The following is an 8,403-nucleotide window of genomic DNA, read 5'->3' on the forward strand; positions in this document are numbered from 1 at the left end:
CTTCTTAGCTGAAATCACTCAATTATATAACATATAATAAGATACATTTGCCCAATCATTGGTTCAATTTCTGTCTCCCTCTGAGAAGACAAAAAGTTTGTTGTGCATAAAACATATTTCTAAGTCCTGAGTGTCAAACACCAAACCAAAATATAAAATATGTCCCTGTCTGCTTGAGGCTTAATTTTTAGTGAGGAAAGACTGCCATATCATGTATAACCTCCTTCCACATTTTATCATCTCATATGTGCTTTAATGAAAAGAGCAACACAGCAAAACAGAAAAGGCCAAGATGAAGCACAATGGGGAAATGGGGAGCCCCTCTTTGAAGTAGGTGCTAAGGGAGGTTTTTCCAGCTGCTTTTTGAGCAGAGACTTGAACGAAATGTAGGAGTAAGCTAAGCAGGTATCTGGGGGAAGAGATTTCCAGGCAGAGGCAACAGTTAAGTCCAAGGACATTTATGGAAATGGGAAAGATTGTGAGAAGATGGAATACTGGGGGGCTGGAATCAAGATTTCAGTGTGGCCATTTTAAAGTTGAGATACCTTCATCAGAAGGACAATATTAAAATGTATCAACTGGTGTCCAACAGACTGGTTGATCAGAAGGGATTCTCATTTTATAGGTGATACCACCTATAAACAAACAGTAAGGCCATATTGGAGTATCGGTTCTGCCTATTAGATGTCCAAGTGGAGACATGTAATTCCAGAGTTCAGTGGAGAAATTTATATCAGGGCTGGAGAGAAAATGTGGAATTATCAACGTAAGGTGTTAATTTAAGGCACGAGCCTGATGAGATCACCAAGCAAGTGGGTATAGAGGTAAACAAGTGAGATGGTTGAACACTGGGCCAATCTTAGGGTTGGGGAGAGGAAGAACTTGCAAAAGTGAGATGTGGCCATGGAGATAGGCGTAAAACCAAGCGAGGATGGTGTGGTGGGAACCAAAAGAAAAATGTGCTTTCAAGAAAGTGGGATAGATGTCAGGTGCTGCTGTGGGATTAAGAAGAGCACTGAGGACTGATGATTGGATTTGGACTTAGGGAGGTCACTGGCCTGGACAAGGGCAGTTTTAGTGGAGTGGCAGGAATGTAAGCCTGTGTGGAGTGTGTTGAAGGTGCAACCGAAGACAGGGAGTCTAGACAACTTCGAAGATTGTGTGCTAAAAAGGAGAGCAGAGCCATAGAGCTGCCATGAGAGAAGGATGTGGGGGCCACAAAGATTTGTTCATTGTTTGTTTCTTTGTTCTGGATGGGAGAGATTACAGTATTTTTGCTTACTGATGGAAATCATTTGGCATGGGGGAACCACTGATTAGGAGCTAATTGCAGAATCAACCTCTGAGTAGGTAAAAGAAAAGGAGATCAAGTGCAGAATAAACAGTAGGAACACGGTAAGTTCATCTCTTGTACCAGGAGGAAAGGCAGGATATATAGACACTGATGCGGAGTTGGTAGACTGGTGGAGGGAGAATGTGGAAGTTCTCTTCCTGCTGTTTCAGTTTGCTCAGTGAAATACAAAGCTAGACCATTATAGCTGGAAGGATCTATTTCAAGGTGTTAAAAGTGGCTGTCTCTGATAAGTGGTATTATGGGCATTTTGAATGATTTTTTGGTTTTATAGTTTACATTTCAAGCTAATATCATACATCTTTTCTTAATGTTAGACAGCGTCTTTAAGTGCCCTCCTTTTCTGCTGCTCATAGGGTGAACCTAACCTGCCACTTACCAGTTGTATGTCTTTGAACTACTTACATTTATTCTTTTTTAACTTCTCAAAATTTAAAAATTTTATTTTTTTATCAGCAAATAATTGTACATACTCACGGAGTACATAGTGATGCTTCAATACATATAGTGTATAGTGATCAGATCAGGGTATTTAACATACTTGTCATCTCAGAGTTATTTATTTTGTTGGGGGGGTCTTGGTTTCTTATTTGTAAAATGAGGATGACAATGTCTGTGCTATTTAGTCCACTGGTCTGGAAGAATCTTAAATGAGAAAATGTATATAAAAATAATTTGAAAGGAACCAGTATGGCATGGATAGAAAATGTTTCTATTGTGGTTATTTCTGGTCTCTGTAGGGAAGTAGGAGGCAGGGGAGGGATCTAAGAATAGGTTGGAATCATCAACTCATTCCTTACAATCTACTCAATAGTGGTAAGAGCAAAAACTACTTTTCTGATTGAGATAGTGCTGCATCCTTCATCAAACTTCTGACTAATATTAAAAGCTCAACCCTGTTTTCAACCCTGGAAAACAAAACACAAAACATGTTTCCTTTGCTCTGATGTTGAGTTAACTTTGTTATTTGACACTAAGTTAAAATGTTTCCTACTGAGCCAAGTTTCTCTTTTTGGCTTTAGATACATTAATTTTGAACATTTATCCACATTTTTGCATTTGCATTCAAAACCAGCCAGAGAATATGTAGCTGTGATTATTCTTTTGTTATTTTTTCAAATTACTGTGATTGCATTGTTAGATGTGCTTCAGCACATGGGCCCTGCTGGCCTGTCATCATTAGACAGAGTCATAGAAATCTACTAAATAAAAAAAAAATCACAAGATAAAGATAAAACCACTTATTTAAGGCACTTTGTATGAATTAAGTAATGATAGTGGAGTCACATAACTCTTCCTCAAGTATAATTCTGAACTGCTTTTGAGTTTCTTGGCATTTGAATATTTCATTGTCAGCCTCAAGATTATAAAATAAAAAGACAATATTGAGTTTTCACTGTTCAATAGTGTGTATACAATTGAAGATAAATGCTTGTTAATCTTTGCTTTCCATTTATTTACAGCCCCCCCATTCTTTTATGGTAAGATAGTATAACCCCAGCATTAAAGAACATTTTGAAAAATGAGAGAAACACGACCACTGCATCATCTGAATATAACTATTTTCCCTTTTGCGTGTTTCTGGTCTACCTTTGTCTTTTTATGTACATAGCTTTACATGGTTTCGATCACAATATGCATACAATTTTGAATATAAATTTAGGGTTTCATTTAAAAGAGAATTTTTTTAGGCTACAGCGTAATTTTATGTTTCGACCTTTTGTCAAAACTTGATCATGTCAGACAAAGCCTGAGATCAGGAGACCTTGTTAAGACCTCTGAAACAACTTCAATGATGTCACTGCTCTGTGCTCCTTCAGGACTGCAGAAATAATTGATCACCTTGGGTACCTAACAAGCCCCTCACAGGGCTGCAGTGATTTCATTCTGAAGGGGCCCCAGACTTGGAATAATCTTCCACAGCATCATCGAGAATCAAAGGACTCTTCTTCCAGAGCGGGACATGCCTCTTAGGGGGTGGGTCAGGGGCAAGATCTGATGTGCTGGTATCTCTTGTGTCTTCTCTACTCAAAATTTTGAGTACTTTTTGGCTTCCATCTTGGTGAAAATCCTATGATCTACACTGTCTCAGGATAATTACAACAATGAAGCATATTTCGTGATTGTTGCTTATTTCCTGTACCATTATGTTTCCAGTTTGTGGTAGGTTGGTCGCTAACATGGCCCCAATTTTCCCCCCTTTCTTGTATCCACACCCTTTGCAGCATGACTTTGTGACTATTCCCCATCTGGAATTTGGGCTGGCCTGTGTTACGCTTTGGCTAGTGGAATGCAGTAGAAGTGATGGAGGGTCGGTTCTGAGTTTAGAATCTAAGAGAGTGTGCCCACGTCCTTTCTCACTGGTGGAATACGATCTAGCCGCCATGTCCACTAGACTGTGTCAGCCTGCTGGAGAATCATGTGGGTTGGAAACAAGTCAACCCAACTGAGGCCCAGACCCCAGACCTGCTGACCACATGTGCATGGAGGAGCCCAGCCAAATTTAGCTAAGCCCAGTACAGGTAAGCAGAACCGTCTAGCTGAGAAATCATACATAATTGGTATTTAAGCAAGTAGGTTTTTGTTTTGTTTTGTTTTGTTTTGGACAGAGTTTCACTCTGTCACCCACGCTGGAGAGCAGTAGCAGAGTCTCAGCTCACTGAAACCTCTGCCTCTCAGGCTCAAACAATCCTCCTGCCCTAGCTACCAAATAGCTGGGACTACAGGTGTGCACCACCATGCCCAGCTAATTTTCGTATTTTTTATAGAGGCAAGGTTTTGCCATGTTGCCCCAGCTGGTCTCGAACTCCTGAGCTCAAATGATCCACCTACCTCGGTCCAAAGTGCTGCTATTACAGGTGTGAGTCCCTGCACCCAGCCTATGTTGTTTTTAAAAAATTATTTATTTTTCCATTTTTTGTTAATGAAACACATTCAATGTATATGCTCTTTGACCCAGAAATGCCATATCTAGAATTTACAAATATGTATACTGACATGACAAAGTACAATGTCTTTGGTGTACTGTTTATGTCAAAAAAAAAATGCAAGTAATAGTCTAATGTAGTTAAATAAGTATGTGCATTTATTTTTTAATTTATTTTATTTTCACAAATTTATGAGGTACACTTAATTTTGGTTACATGGATATATTGCATAGCGGTGAAGTCAGGGTTTTTAGGATATCTATCACTCAAATAATTTACATGATACCCATTAATTTCTCATCATCCATCTCCCTCCTACCCTCCCACCCTTCTGAGTCTCCATTATCTATCATTCCACATTCCAAGTTCATGTGTATATATTATTTAGCTCCTACTTACGAATGAGAACCTACAGTATTTAGCTTTCTCTGTCTGAATTGTTTCTCCTAAGGTCATGGCCTCTAGTTTCATCCATTTTGCTGCAAAATAATCATCAACATCATCATCATCATCTCATTTTTTTAAATGGCTGAATAGTGTTCCATTTTGTAGACATACTATATTTTCTTCATCAAATCATCCATTGAGGGACACTTAGGTTGATCCCATGACTTTGCTGTTGTAGACATTGCTGCTATAAACATGTGTGTTCAGGTGTCTTTTTCTAATATAATAATTTCTTTTCCTTTAGATAGGTTCCCAGTAGTGGAACTGCAGGATTTTATGGCAGTTCTATTTTTAATTCTTTGAGAAACCTCCATACTGTTTTTCATAGAGCTTGTACTATTTACATTCCCACTAGCATGTGTAAGTGTTCTCTTTTCTCTGCATCCTTGTCAATAGCTGTTGGTTTTTGTTAAGTGACTTAGTTGGGTGATTCATTGTACAGCATTATTTTGGAAATATATATTAATAAAAGGTTCTATCACATTTTGGACAATTATTTTTTTCCTCTTGGGTTCCTACTGTAATCATAAGTTGCAAAATTGAGGTGGGGGGCTATAGAGGGAAAATATGCCTTCCTCCCATTGCCACTACCTATATTCCATGAGGGGCATAATATTTGCAGAGGCTGTGGATTGAATGAGGAGGACTTTTAACTGCCCCTGAGCTCAGATAACCTACCTTAGAGCTTTCATGCTGCTTTCTTTTTTTTTTTTTTTTTTTTTTCTTTTTTGGAGACGGAGTTTCGCTCTTGTTACCCAGGTTGGAATGCAATGGCGCGATCTCGGCTCACTGCAACCTCCGCCTCCTGGGTTCAGGCAATTCTCCTGCCTCAGCCTCCTGAGTAGCTGGGATTACAGGCACGCGCCACCATGCCCAGCTAATTTTTTGTAGTTTTAGTAGAGACAGGGTTTCACCGTGTTGACCAGGATGGTCTCGATCCCTTGACCTCGTGATCCACCCGCCTCGGCCTCCCAAAGTGCTGGGATTACAGGCTTGAGCCACCGCGCCCGGCCTCATGCTGCTTTCTTAAATAAGGTTAGTGTGAAGTAGGACTACCTTTACTTAATTTTTTCCCCTTTTAATCCACTCTATCAAACCTATAGTGTCTTCTCAACCGATTTTCAAGTGAGCACGAAACCAGGAAAGGTAATGAAAATTTGAGTGGTATGATTGAAGGAACAACAGTCTCTACAGCTGTAAAGCAATATCTAATTAACCTCAGATTCAGGCCAGGACCCTGATAATAGAAGTGCCCACTTCAAAAGGAACTTACAAACCACCTGAAATGTAAGCAGCAACTCTTTACTTAGGAGCTGTTGCTTTTGTTGTTATTTATTGTCATTTCAATTTTAAATTATTTATGATATTATACTCACCTTTATCTCAGATGTAGCATTTCTTAGTACAGCATGTATATAACTAACTAATTAATCATATAAAATTATGTTGTTGTAGGGGCTTAGATGTCTCACAGAGCAACAAGTCCCCAGAAAGAGAAACAATTCTACAACCACCAGGCCCAGCATCAGCCAGTCTTGGTCCTGTACGGGACACTGAGTTCCTGATTTCTTATTAACATGGTCTGATGATGAAGTTGATTGAGTTATTTCAGGAAAAGAAAGAATGAACTAAATCTGCCTATCTTTCATATTTAAACGTTCATTTACACATTTTATTGGAAATAAATACATATACACACACACAACTAGTTTTAGAAATTTCAAAATACAGAAAGATGGAAGAAAACTAGTCCCTCATAATCCTATCACCCGAAAACAATCACTATGAACAGCTTGGAATATTTATTTCCAGTGTTTAAAATTTTTTGCTATATCTAATTGAAACTGCAAATATGTAAACAGAAGACACTCATATAAAACCTAAGTCTGAGGTTGGGCACAGTGGCTTATGCCTGTAATCCCAGAATTTTGGGAGGCGAAGGTGGGCAGATCACCTGAGGTCAAGAGTTTGAGAGCAGCTGTCTATGCTAAAAAAAAACAAATATTAGCCAGGTGTAGTGGCACGCACCTGTACTCCCAGCTACTTGTAAGGCTGAGGCAGAAGAATCGCTTGAACCCAGGAGGCAGGGATTACAGTGAGCCGAGATTGCACCATTGCACTCCAGCCTGGAAGACAAGGGCAAAACTCCACCTTAAAAAACAACAAAACAAAAAACTAAGTGAGGTTAAGAGCAAAGTCAGAAATTCAACCACATTGGAGAACAAGCGCATAGCCCTCCACCCATTCCCCCTGTAAAAGATGAACACAGTGATGGTGTCACAGGGAGAGTGGTGGTGATCGTGAAGTGAAGTCACAGACAGACAGGCTTAGCTCAGGAACTGGTGGAGTGCAAGATTCACCATCAACCGCAGCAAACAGAGCAAACATCAATTTGGTGCCTACCACATGGCAGAAACTGTTCTAATAAATTTCCGTATTTTAACTCACTTAATCCTCCCAATAATCCTGCTAGAAGCAGGTACTAGAATTCCCATTTTACACCTGAGGAAATGGGATGCAGAGCCATTAAGTAAACTTGCTCAAGACTGGAGCCTGGATTAAAATCCACAGTCTGTTTATGGTGTTGCTCTTAAACACCATGTGCTTATTTTATTATTTCTTTATTACAATTGTTCATCTCATTCCCTCGTGGAGTCCAACAGGCATGCTGGCCATTTAGAAGGAGCCCGTTTAGCACAGCTGTGGAGACTTCTTCTCACCATTGCAATCACTTATTGACTTAAAAGCATATTTCTTTGAAACCAAAAACTGAGTGTCATCCATCACAATTCATTTGTATTATTGCCCATCCGTACCTTTTCGTCTTTCCACTTTTCTTTCAGAACACAATAAATTATATTCAAATGGCAGTCAAGGAGGAAACTTTCTTTCCTCATCAACAAAGCTGATCGATGGGCACTGAAGCCCCGGGGAAGCAGCATCTGTTGTAACTCAAGGATCCCGGCTTGAGCTGAGGATGAAATTAACAGGCGCAGAGTCGTTGGCAGCCCAACATTTGTTCAAGTCTGGCACATGCACACATCATTAGCAACTATGCTGGAGAAGAATGATCAAGGAGGTGAGGAGGGGAATGGATCTGATTAAAGAGATGTTCAAGGAAGAAAATTCCAAGCACTTGGATAAAAGCTTCATAGCTAAAATGAATGAACTCGAGAGCAAAGCAAATAGCCAGGTACATTTGGGAGATGCCGACAGACAATCTGGATAACTTTGCCTCTGAAACTTTCAAAACAAAGTCATTTCATGCAGCGAATTCCCCAGAGTGGCTGCCTCTTTCACTTAGCTCCCTCGGCTGTGTCTCCTTCACGAAATGAAGCCCCCATGACGGTAAAGATTTTGCTGTCTTGTTCATGGCTCCAATCTTGACTCCTGGTAGATAAAATTAAATATTCATGGAATAAGTTAATGTATACTTGTGTTGACTCAAGCTAGGAAAATAAGATCTGAGATATTCAACAGCATTCAAAAGCAATGTGCATGCTGGAAGAATGGCATGGTTCAACTAAAATTGATTGTTCATGAAAGTATATGGAATCAGTGGTGAAATACTGGCACAATACTTCTTTGTATATGCACCACTACTGTAAGCAATGGAAGAGGTACAACAGAGCACCATCAGCAGTGAACATTTGCCGAGGGCTTGCTGTTGGCCTGGCA

The 8,403-nt window shown here is 39.7% G+C and overlaps 1 long non-coding RNA gene across 1 annotated transcript in view; it reads left to right on the forward strand.

Annotated features, from left to right (window-relative positions):
* The window catches only part of LOC116548743, a 25,085-nt gene extending 16,937 nt beyond the window's left edge, over positions 1 to 8,148 (forward strand). Inside the window, exon 2 of the long non-coding RNA XR_004267525.1 lies at positions 7,569 to 8,148. This is a non-coding gene — a long non-coding RNA (uncharacterized LOC116548743). The remainder of the gene's footprint in view (positions 1 to 7,568) is intronic.
* Positions 8,149 to 8,403: the final 255 nt, after the last annotated feature.

The sequence above is a fragment of the Sapajus apella genome, unplaced genomic scaffold (assembly GCF_009761245.1).
Source record: "Sapajus apella isolate SASKATOON/1434 unplaced genomic scaffold, GSC_monkey_1.0 scaffold5, whole genome shotgun sequence".
NCBI classification, from domain to species: domain Eukaryota; kingdom Metazoa; phylum Chordata; class Mammalia; order Primates; family Cebidae; genus Sapajus; species Sapajus apella.